This window comes from Leucoraja erinacea, chromosome 34, assembly GCF_028641065.1.
Source record: "Leucoraja erinacea ecotype New England chromosome 34, Leri_hhj_1, whole genome shotgun sequence".
NCBI classification, from domain to species: Eukaryota; Metazoa; Chordata; class Chondrichthyes; order Rajiformes; family Rajidae; genus Leucoraja; species Leucoraja erinaceus.
Window position 1 is genome coordinate 699526 of NC_073410.1, and position 8578 is coordinate 708103.

Here is an 8578-nt window from a genome sequence, read left to right on the forward strand (position 1 = left end):
ATCTAAGGGAAGGTGATGACTGGAGGCCCTGCAGCAGCCTGGAGCTCGCCTGGATTGGGCATAGCTCATCACTTGAACATGGACTGGACTCAAAGCATGGTGCCTCTTACCTGTGGGATCAGTGGACTATTTCTGTACAATTTGCCAATCGGTTGCGTGCTTGGATATGGCAACATTTTACTGGACAATTCATACCAAAATAATTCCACTGTGTGTTTACACCGACAAAAATGTCAACCATCTGAAATATGCCACAATGTGCATCATGGATGGTAATAACTCTGTCCTTTAAGCCACGTCTGCTGTCCTATGAAGGAATACAAACTCATCTGATCAAAGTTTAAGTGGTCACAGGTTCAATTTAAAAACTGCTGCCAAAAAAACAATATTGTCTGCTTCTTCCAGGAATGTTTCAGGTTGAACTTTGATGAAAGGAGTATTCAGTTCTTGTTGTGGATGCTTCAGGAATACAAATCAGGCAATAAAGCGAGGAGAATTAGTAGAGGATAGGCACAAAACGCCAGAGTAACTCAGCGGGACAGGCAGCATCTCTGGAGAGAAGGAATGGGTGATGTTTTGGGTCGAAGTATGGCCCTTCTTCAGACCGTTTGGTGAAGACCGTGTAAATGTTGGCCCTTCCTTCACTGATCACGAGTGTCAGCAAACGTGAAGATTATTTCACTGGACCTACACGTCTGGGCATTTTAACAAGATGGCCCCGAAGCCAGGAGACTCTTTGTGTGCTGGTCCCAGACTAGATCCACTATCATCCATTACAATCAATCCACTCTTTGAAACCTCTACTCCACAGCAGCGCCTTACACTAACAACGCTCCCCTTAATCTATTCCCCTTTACTCTGTATCTACACACTGTGGACGGCACACAACAAAACGCTTGTCATTGGACCTCGGCGCATGTGAGAATAACACACTAAACACTACATCCAAACCAACGGATTTCATTGTAATACACAAACTTAAAGTAAAATGAACATTTTTGCTGCCTGAGGATTTTTTCATGTCTACATTTCCAATTTGATTAATAAAATTCTTCACTGTTGATTCCAGCTGATCCATCAGTTATTTTACACTTTGATATCTGATTTTTCTTGACATTAGATATTCAGTCTGTTTAACCTATTGAGCAATCTGTGGCTGAACATGATGCCAAGTTCTCATCTGCATGTATATAATCCATATGCCTGTATTCCCCGCACTGCCACTTGCCTGTCTAACAGCCTCTTATCTAAAAGCCCTTTGGATTTCTGCATCTATCTGTTTCTTTGCTTTTATACATATTTTTATTTTTTACACAATTTGCCTGAATTCTCGTGGTTTCACTAAAGCTGCAAACGTTGTCTGGAAAGGAACTGCAGGTGTTGGTTTACACCAAACACGTACATAAAGTGCTGGAGGGACTCAGCGGGTCATGCAGCATCTCTAGAGAAAAATAATAGGGTCTGAAGAAAGGTTCCAACCCGAAATGTCACCCATCATTTCCCCCCAGAGATGCTGCTTGGCCCGCTGAGTTACTCCAGCACTTTGTGGCCGTGTATCATTTGCAATCTTTCCCTGGTTGTGCAGGAGACTTGGGATTATGTTTTGTTTTGCACGATATCTTTTTAATTGAACTCCGTTTGTCTGGTTTGCTTATGATATTATTTATTGATTATTGTGTTTACGTTGTGCTGCTGCTGCCACAAGTAAGAACCTCTTTGTTTAATTTAAGTACCAATGACAATTAAACTCCCTTGACCTGACCTTGTCTGATGGCCTCTCCCTCTCCACCTGTTCATCTCGCCCTGTTTGTAGATTGCAATTGTCCAAAGTGCTGATTCATTGATTTTTTTGATCAATTTACGATTTAATGAGTTGTTACAATCAGGGATAATGAGCGTTATTTTTAATTTAATTTCTGCCGTTCTCATTAACTCTGGGGTCAACGTGAATCCATGACAGCGTCTAAGACTCTCTCTAAACACGGTCTCTTAACTTTAAATGCAAGCACGGATCGCAGCGGCCTCTACACATAGTGTTCCACTACACAGGTAACATTCACGGAAAAGAGATTAATGATGACCAAGGCATATCGTGAAGGCTAGACCCATTTGCCAGTCAATAACTCTGAGCCGTTCCGATCCACGGACCTGTCCAAATGTATTTTAAATGCTGTCATTGTATCTGTCTCAACTACCTCCTCTGGCAGCTCGTTCCAATCACCCCCCCCCCCATACCCCCCCCCCCCTTCATAACACCCCCCCCCCCCACCCACCCCCATAACCCCCCCCCCCCCCCCCCCCCCCCCGCTTGAGTGGAAATGTTCCCCTCAGGTTCATATCTTTCCCCTCTCACCTTAAACCCATGTCCCCTGGTTCCTGATGCTTCAACTATAAGTTAAAGTCTCTGTCTATTTATCCAGTCTATTCACCGCAAGTTTTTGTACAATTTTACCAGATCATCCCCTATATTTTATGAGCATTCTAGTAACTAATTAATACTTTATTCGATCCAAAGTGTTCTGGAGCCTCGGGCTGGGAACTAGTGTTTGTTGGTGACATCATGTTCCAGGGATGGATGGATCTGCCTGTGGGTTATATTCAAGTCCATCACATTGGTGACTAGAAACAGCAGAGGGAGAATCGAGTGAATTGTTTTAAAAGATGCATCATTTGGGAATTATATTCTGTGTAAGAACGCGAACATTTGTTTCTGTAAGTTCGTGTTCACCTCGCCCCGGCCGCGCGGAACTCGTCTGACAAACTCGCTTTAAAAATGGTAAATAATACATTTCAGAATTATTGAGAGGCTCGGTGTAACTGGCTCTAACTGACCAGTTCTGGTCGCGGTTTAATCTACAGTAGCTGCTAACGGGGAACATGGAAATGAGACGTTTCGGGTCGGGACCCTTCTTTAAAAATACAATTCCGGGGACATTTCCCGATGTTAGTTCACAACGTCAACTTTAATTTTGAGACGGACACAAACAACCTGGCGGAGTGGGGAAGCGGGTCGGGGGGTGGGGTCGGGGTGGGGGTGGGGAAGCGGGTGGGGGTCTGGGTCAGGGTGGGGGTGGGGGTGGGGGTGCGGGTTCCGTTCTCCGGTGAGAAAATACCTTTTGCAACGCCACGAGGACTTCCTTTTTGCATGATATTGTTTTATATATCGAACGTTTTCACGTTTGTTTATGATATTACCAATTGTTCACAGACCTCAGTCTCGGTACATCTGACGGTTCAACCCTTCTGCCACCGACGGCCCGCGCCCACTCACCTCGCCCCGACTTTAATGAACGAATTATCCTCCAAGTTTCTTCACCCAGCCGCTCTCCGCCCGCGCTCGCTGTCTGCTCCGTGTGTTTCCTCATCCAGTTGCTGCCTGCTGCTGCCTCTAACATGAAACACTCGCTTCGCCTGTTTGGAAGCTGAGAGTTTGTTCTATTGCGGCGCTTCTCATCCCGAGCGACCGCGGTTCAATATTCCCATTAATCCGTATCACTAAACGGGGAGAGAGTTTTCCCGGTTTCAGGAGCCGCGGAGAATTCCAGGAACGTGTCGAGAAACGAAAGCAGAAATTATTTCAGATGAGACTTCCTTGGCGCGAGTTCCCCGATGGTTTAATCTTGAGTTAGATGAAAGATTTGACTCGCTATTAGCGCGGCGAGTTGTGCGATCCGATAATGCGATCACAGATCCAAACAAACTCTAAAAGCAAAAGTCTTATATTTGAGGAGGGATTTCGATGCGTTGTTTTGTTTAGAACCCCGCCAGAAGAAATAAATATCGCCCGATGCCGCCCAAAGAATGGTTTCATATTGTAAAATAAATTAATTAACCTGTTGTGATGAAATTAATGTTCGCGGGCGGCGCGGATATCACTAGCGGATTTGAGAAAGTCCCGATTGGAGCGGCCTGACCCGATCAAAATACATTCTCTCAAAGTGGAAAATATCAGTTCAGTTCTAATTCGGTTCCAATATTAATTTGCAGCCGCAGACGAGGCAACTTCGCATCAATTCACTTCAATTAAACAGCACAGGCGGGACCTCGGCAGGAATTTGCTGCTGGAGAATATTTCAATAATTATTCGGCTAATTTGTGGTGGAAAGTGTCTATTCATGAGCCGGGAAGCTGTTGTTCGGCCGACGCCGAACTTTCCCTTCCGACTCCATCATTTCTTTGATGTCAGTCATTTATCAGCAACTTATATTCGCGGCCATCAATCAATTAGAGGGCCGCCGCCGAGCTGCTGTATCTTTCCCCAAAGACAAACTCACACCCGTCTCACGCTTCATCCGCGCCGCTCAATAGTGGAGGCGCCGCTAAATCTCAGCCGCCTTCCTTTCTAAAATGCGACTTTCATTCACCGACAGTTGGCACAAGTTTACACTCACTCTGAAATTGTTTCATTTAATTTAAAACATACTGACAATCCCCATCTTTCCACTAACTCCGTTGTTTTGAGTCTTTTTTCCCCAAACTGTAATGTAATGTTCTTTGCTGGGCGGTTTTCCACGCGGTTCCCAACTCCCGTCTGCTCTCACCCTCTCTCTCTCCGCCCACGGCTCTGATTACTTGTCATTTGTGGCTAAAATTCTTGTAAACTTTGTGGCTTCAAACTGTTTGTGTTTCTACCCAGAATAAAAGCAGCGGCTTCGGGCGTTGAATGGGGTCGCGTGGGGAGTAAACTCGGTGAATGAGTTGAACCAAAGTGTTTAGGAGTTGAATCTCGGTGTAATTGTGAGACGTGTCCCATCCGTGGCTACACCCCGGCCCCGGTAAATAAAACCCCTCTCTCTTGCTCCCGTCACCCGGGCCCTTTAAACAGATTCACCGACTCGCTGTCACCGGGTGAGAAGCGGCCGGGATGTGGCGGCGGCGGCGGCGGCGGCTTTGATCGATCAACCCACGGACTGTGATCAATCATGTGCCGGGCCGTGTGAAGTCATTCACCGGAGCCGCGTCTCAGCACAACAGCCCTGGGTTGGCCCGGCCCGGCCCGGGGGGATAAATGATGGCTTTCTGCTCCCCATTACCAACTCCCCCCCCTCAACCCCCCCCCAACCCCCCACCCCCACCCCAAACACAAACCATGCACTAATGCCCGACCCGCAGCTGCGCCAACATTGAGGGGAGAATGTCCCCGCCAGGATGAATATGTGGAGCCGAGCCCGCAGCTGCTGGGGGGGGGGGGGTAGAGGTGGGGGGACAGAGCGGGGGGGGGGGGGGGGGGGAGGCAGAGGGGGGGGACAGGGGGGAGGGGGGGGGGGGTGCGGGGGGAGTGCGGGGGGGGGGGGGGGGGGGGGGGGGGAGCGGGCAGCTGCTGGCGGGGGGGGGGGGGGGGGGGGGGAGGGGGCGCCTGTATCGCCGCCTCAATGCGCTATTCTTCGCCAGGGAACCACGCTGTTCCGCCTTTGGTCCCGCTCTTCAAACGCGCAGATCACGCTCCGAGAGGCAGACACAGTCAGAATGTACCGTTTTGCCCTCATTGTTCGCTCTAAACGCTTCAATTTGAGTCTACATTTATTATTTTGACCTTTAACTGGCATGGGAAAGACATCAAAGTGGCGGCATTCTGGCTTCCAGCGCCGCTTTGTGTGTGGAGATGAGGAGCGAAACAGCGCTCAACTCAACCCCCCCCCCCCCCCCCCCCCTCCCCCTCCCCCGGTTGCCCCCTCCCCAGCTCCCCCCCCCCCCCCCCCCCCCCCCCCCCTCCCCCACCCCCTCCCCCTCCTCCCCCTCCCCCACCCCCCCGCCACTCGGCCTCGGGTTAGTTGGGTGCAGGGTTTTCCAGATTAAGAGACGAGATTGCCTGAAGATTTGGACCTGCTTTTTAAAAGTAGAACATTTGACAAGTATACCGCAGGGGGGGAGGGGGGGGGGGGTCTTATAGAGGCGCGTAAAGAGTCTGAGCTCGTCAAACGCAGCCTGAAGGGCCCCGACCCGAAACATCACCCATCCATGTTCTCCAGAGATGCTGCCTGACCCGCTGAGATCCTCCAGCACTCTGTCCTTTTTTGTGAACCAGCATCTGTAGTTCATTGTGTCTACGTACCGCGCTGTCTTACAGCAAAATGCAGCGCCGGAGACCCGGGTTCGATCCCGACTACGGGTGCTGCCCCACACTCCAAAGACGTACAGGTTTGTGGGTTAATTGGTTTGGTAAACATAAAAATTGTCCCTAGTGTAGGATAGTGTTAATGTGCGGGGATCGCTGGTTGGCACGGACCCGATGGGCCGAAGGGCCTGTTTCTGTGCTGTATCTCTAAATTACACACATCTCTGATGACCAGTCCGCGCAGCTTTCAATTAGAGCTCACAAGGAACTGCAGATGCTGGAGTCTGGAGAAAAACGCAAAGTGCTGGAGTAACTCAGCGGGTCAGGCAGCATCTGTGGGGGGAACGGACGGGCGATGTCTCTGGTTGGAACCATAACAGTCTGAGGAAGGGTCACGACCCGAAACATCGTCTGTCCATTCCGTCCACAGATGCTGCCTGACGCGCTGAGTTTCTCCAGCACTGTGGGTCTTATGCAGCGGCCCAGGGAGCCCGCAGGCCTCTTGCCTTCCCCCAGCACCGGGGCCGGGCCGAGCCGGGCCGAGCTGAGCCAAGCCGGGCCAAGCTGAGCCGGGCCAAACTGAGCCATCTTCACCTTCCCCGCATTTGCTGCAAAGTTCACTTTTCCCAACTTTCCGCGTCCCGGGTCGGTCTCACCAGCGCCACCCTCTCACCAGCGCCACCCAGCGGCCACCCGCTCACCAGCGCCACCCAGCGGCCACCCGCTCACCAGCGCCACCCAGCGGCCACCCACTCACCAGCGCCGGCCAGAACATCACAGATACTATGTGTGGGAAGGAACTGCAGGTGCTGGTTTAAACCGATGATAGACACAACATGCTGGAGTAACTCGGCGGGACAGGCAGCATCTCTGGAGAGAAGGAATGGGTAACCCTTCTTCTAAAGTGGAGTTTACTGCAGTCTATTTGATGGTGTTCTGAGAGACAGGTTGTATAATGACATTATAAACATTTGTACAGGAACATGGGTTGGAAAGGTTTAGCAGGATATGGATACAACGTGGGCAGGTGGGACTCCCTTAGACGGGACATGGTGGTGGGCATGGGCAGGTTGGGCTGAAGGGCCTGGTGCTGTGCTGTGTGACTATGACAGGGCTACAGTATGTGGACATTCAGGAAACATTTGATCAGGTGCCGTATATGATTATTGAGCAGATTGTGGGCTGGGTAAGGATGCAGGCAACTAGCATCAGTGGACATCACCAGTGCTGAGGGAATGGTCCACACTGATACATCAGCCTGACGTAGGGCCGGGCACGAGAAACCTCAGGGTGACCGATACCCCACTCACTGGCGGTGGAGGCTCAATACTAACGTACTGCACCAGTTAGACCAGCATCAACAGCAGTGTTCACTCCTCTAGCCAGCTGGCACACAGTCAACCTTAATATTTATTCATTAATTAGCTTTTGGCATCTTGATATACAGAGGGCCTTAACATTGCATTTCAAACTATAAAAGTTATATAGGACATAGAATAGTACAGCATTAAGAAGCCGTTAGACAGGTACATGGATAGGACAAGTTTAGAAACATAGAAATTAGGTGCAGGAGTAGGCCATTCGGCCCTTCGAGCCTGCACCGCCATTCAATATGATCATGGCTGATCATCCAACTCAGTATCCCGTACCTGCCTCCTCTCTATACCCCCTGATCCCCTTAGCCACAAGGGCCATATCTAACTCCCTCTTAAATATAGCCAATGAACTGGCCTCAACTACCCTCTGTGGCAGAGAGTTCCAGAGATTCACCACTCTCTGCGTGAAAAAAGTTCTTCTCATCTCGGTTTTAAAGGATTTCCCCATTATCCTTAAGCTGTGACCCCTTGTCCTGGACTTCCCTAACATCGGGAACAATCTTCCTGCATCTAGCCTGTCCAACCCCTTAAGAATTTTGTAAGTTTCTATAAGATCCCCTCTCAATCTTCTAAATTCTAGAGAGTATAAACCAAGTCTATCCAGTCTTTCTTCATAAGACAGTCCTGACATCCCAGGAATCAGTTTGGTGAACCGTCTCTGCACTCCCTCTATGGCAATAATGTCCTTCCTCAGATTTGGAGACCAAAACTGTACGCAATACTCCAGGTGTGGTCTCACCAAGACCCTGTACAACTGCAATGTTTGGAGGGATATGGACCAAGCGCAGGCAGGTGGGACTAGTGTAGCTGGGACACGTTGGCCGGTGTGGGCAAGTTGGCCAGTTTCCACTCTATGACTCACAAGAACAGGCCCTTCGGCCCACAACACCTGTTGTGAATGTGATACCAGCTGCACACATTCCCTCTGCCTGTACTTTATCCAAATCGCTCCCTTCCACTCACAGCCACTCGCTTATCCAGAAGTCTCCTAAACGGCACTATCGTATCTGTTGCCACCACCCCTGGCAGCTCGTTCCAGGCACCCACCACCCTGTGTGAAAAAAATATCTTACCCCACGAATGCCCTTTGAGGGTGATGGGAATATGGAAATAGCAGCCAGAGGCAGGTACTATAACAAGATTAACA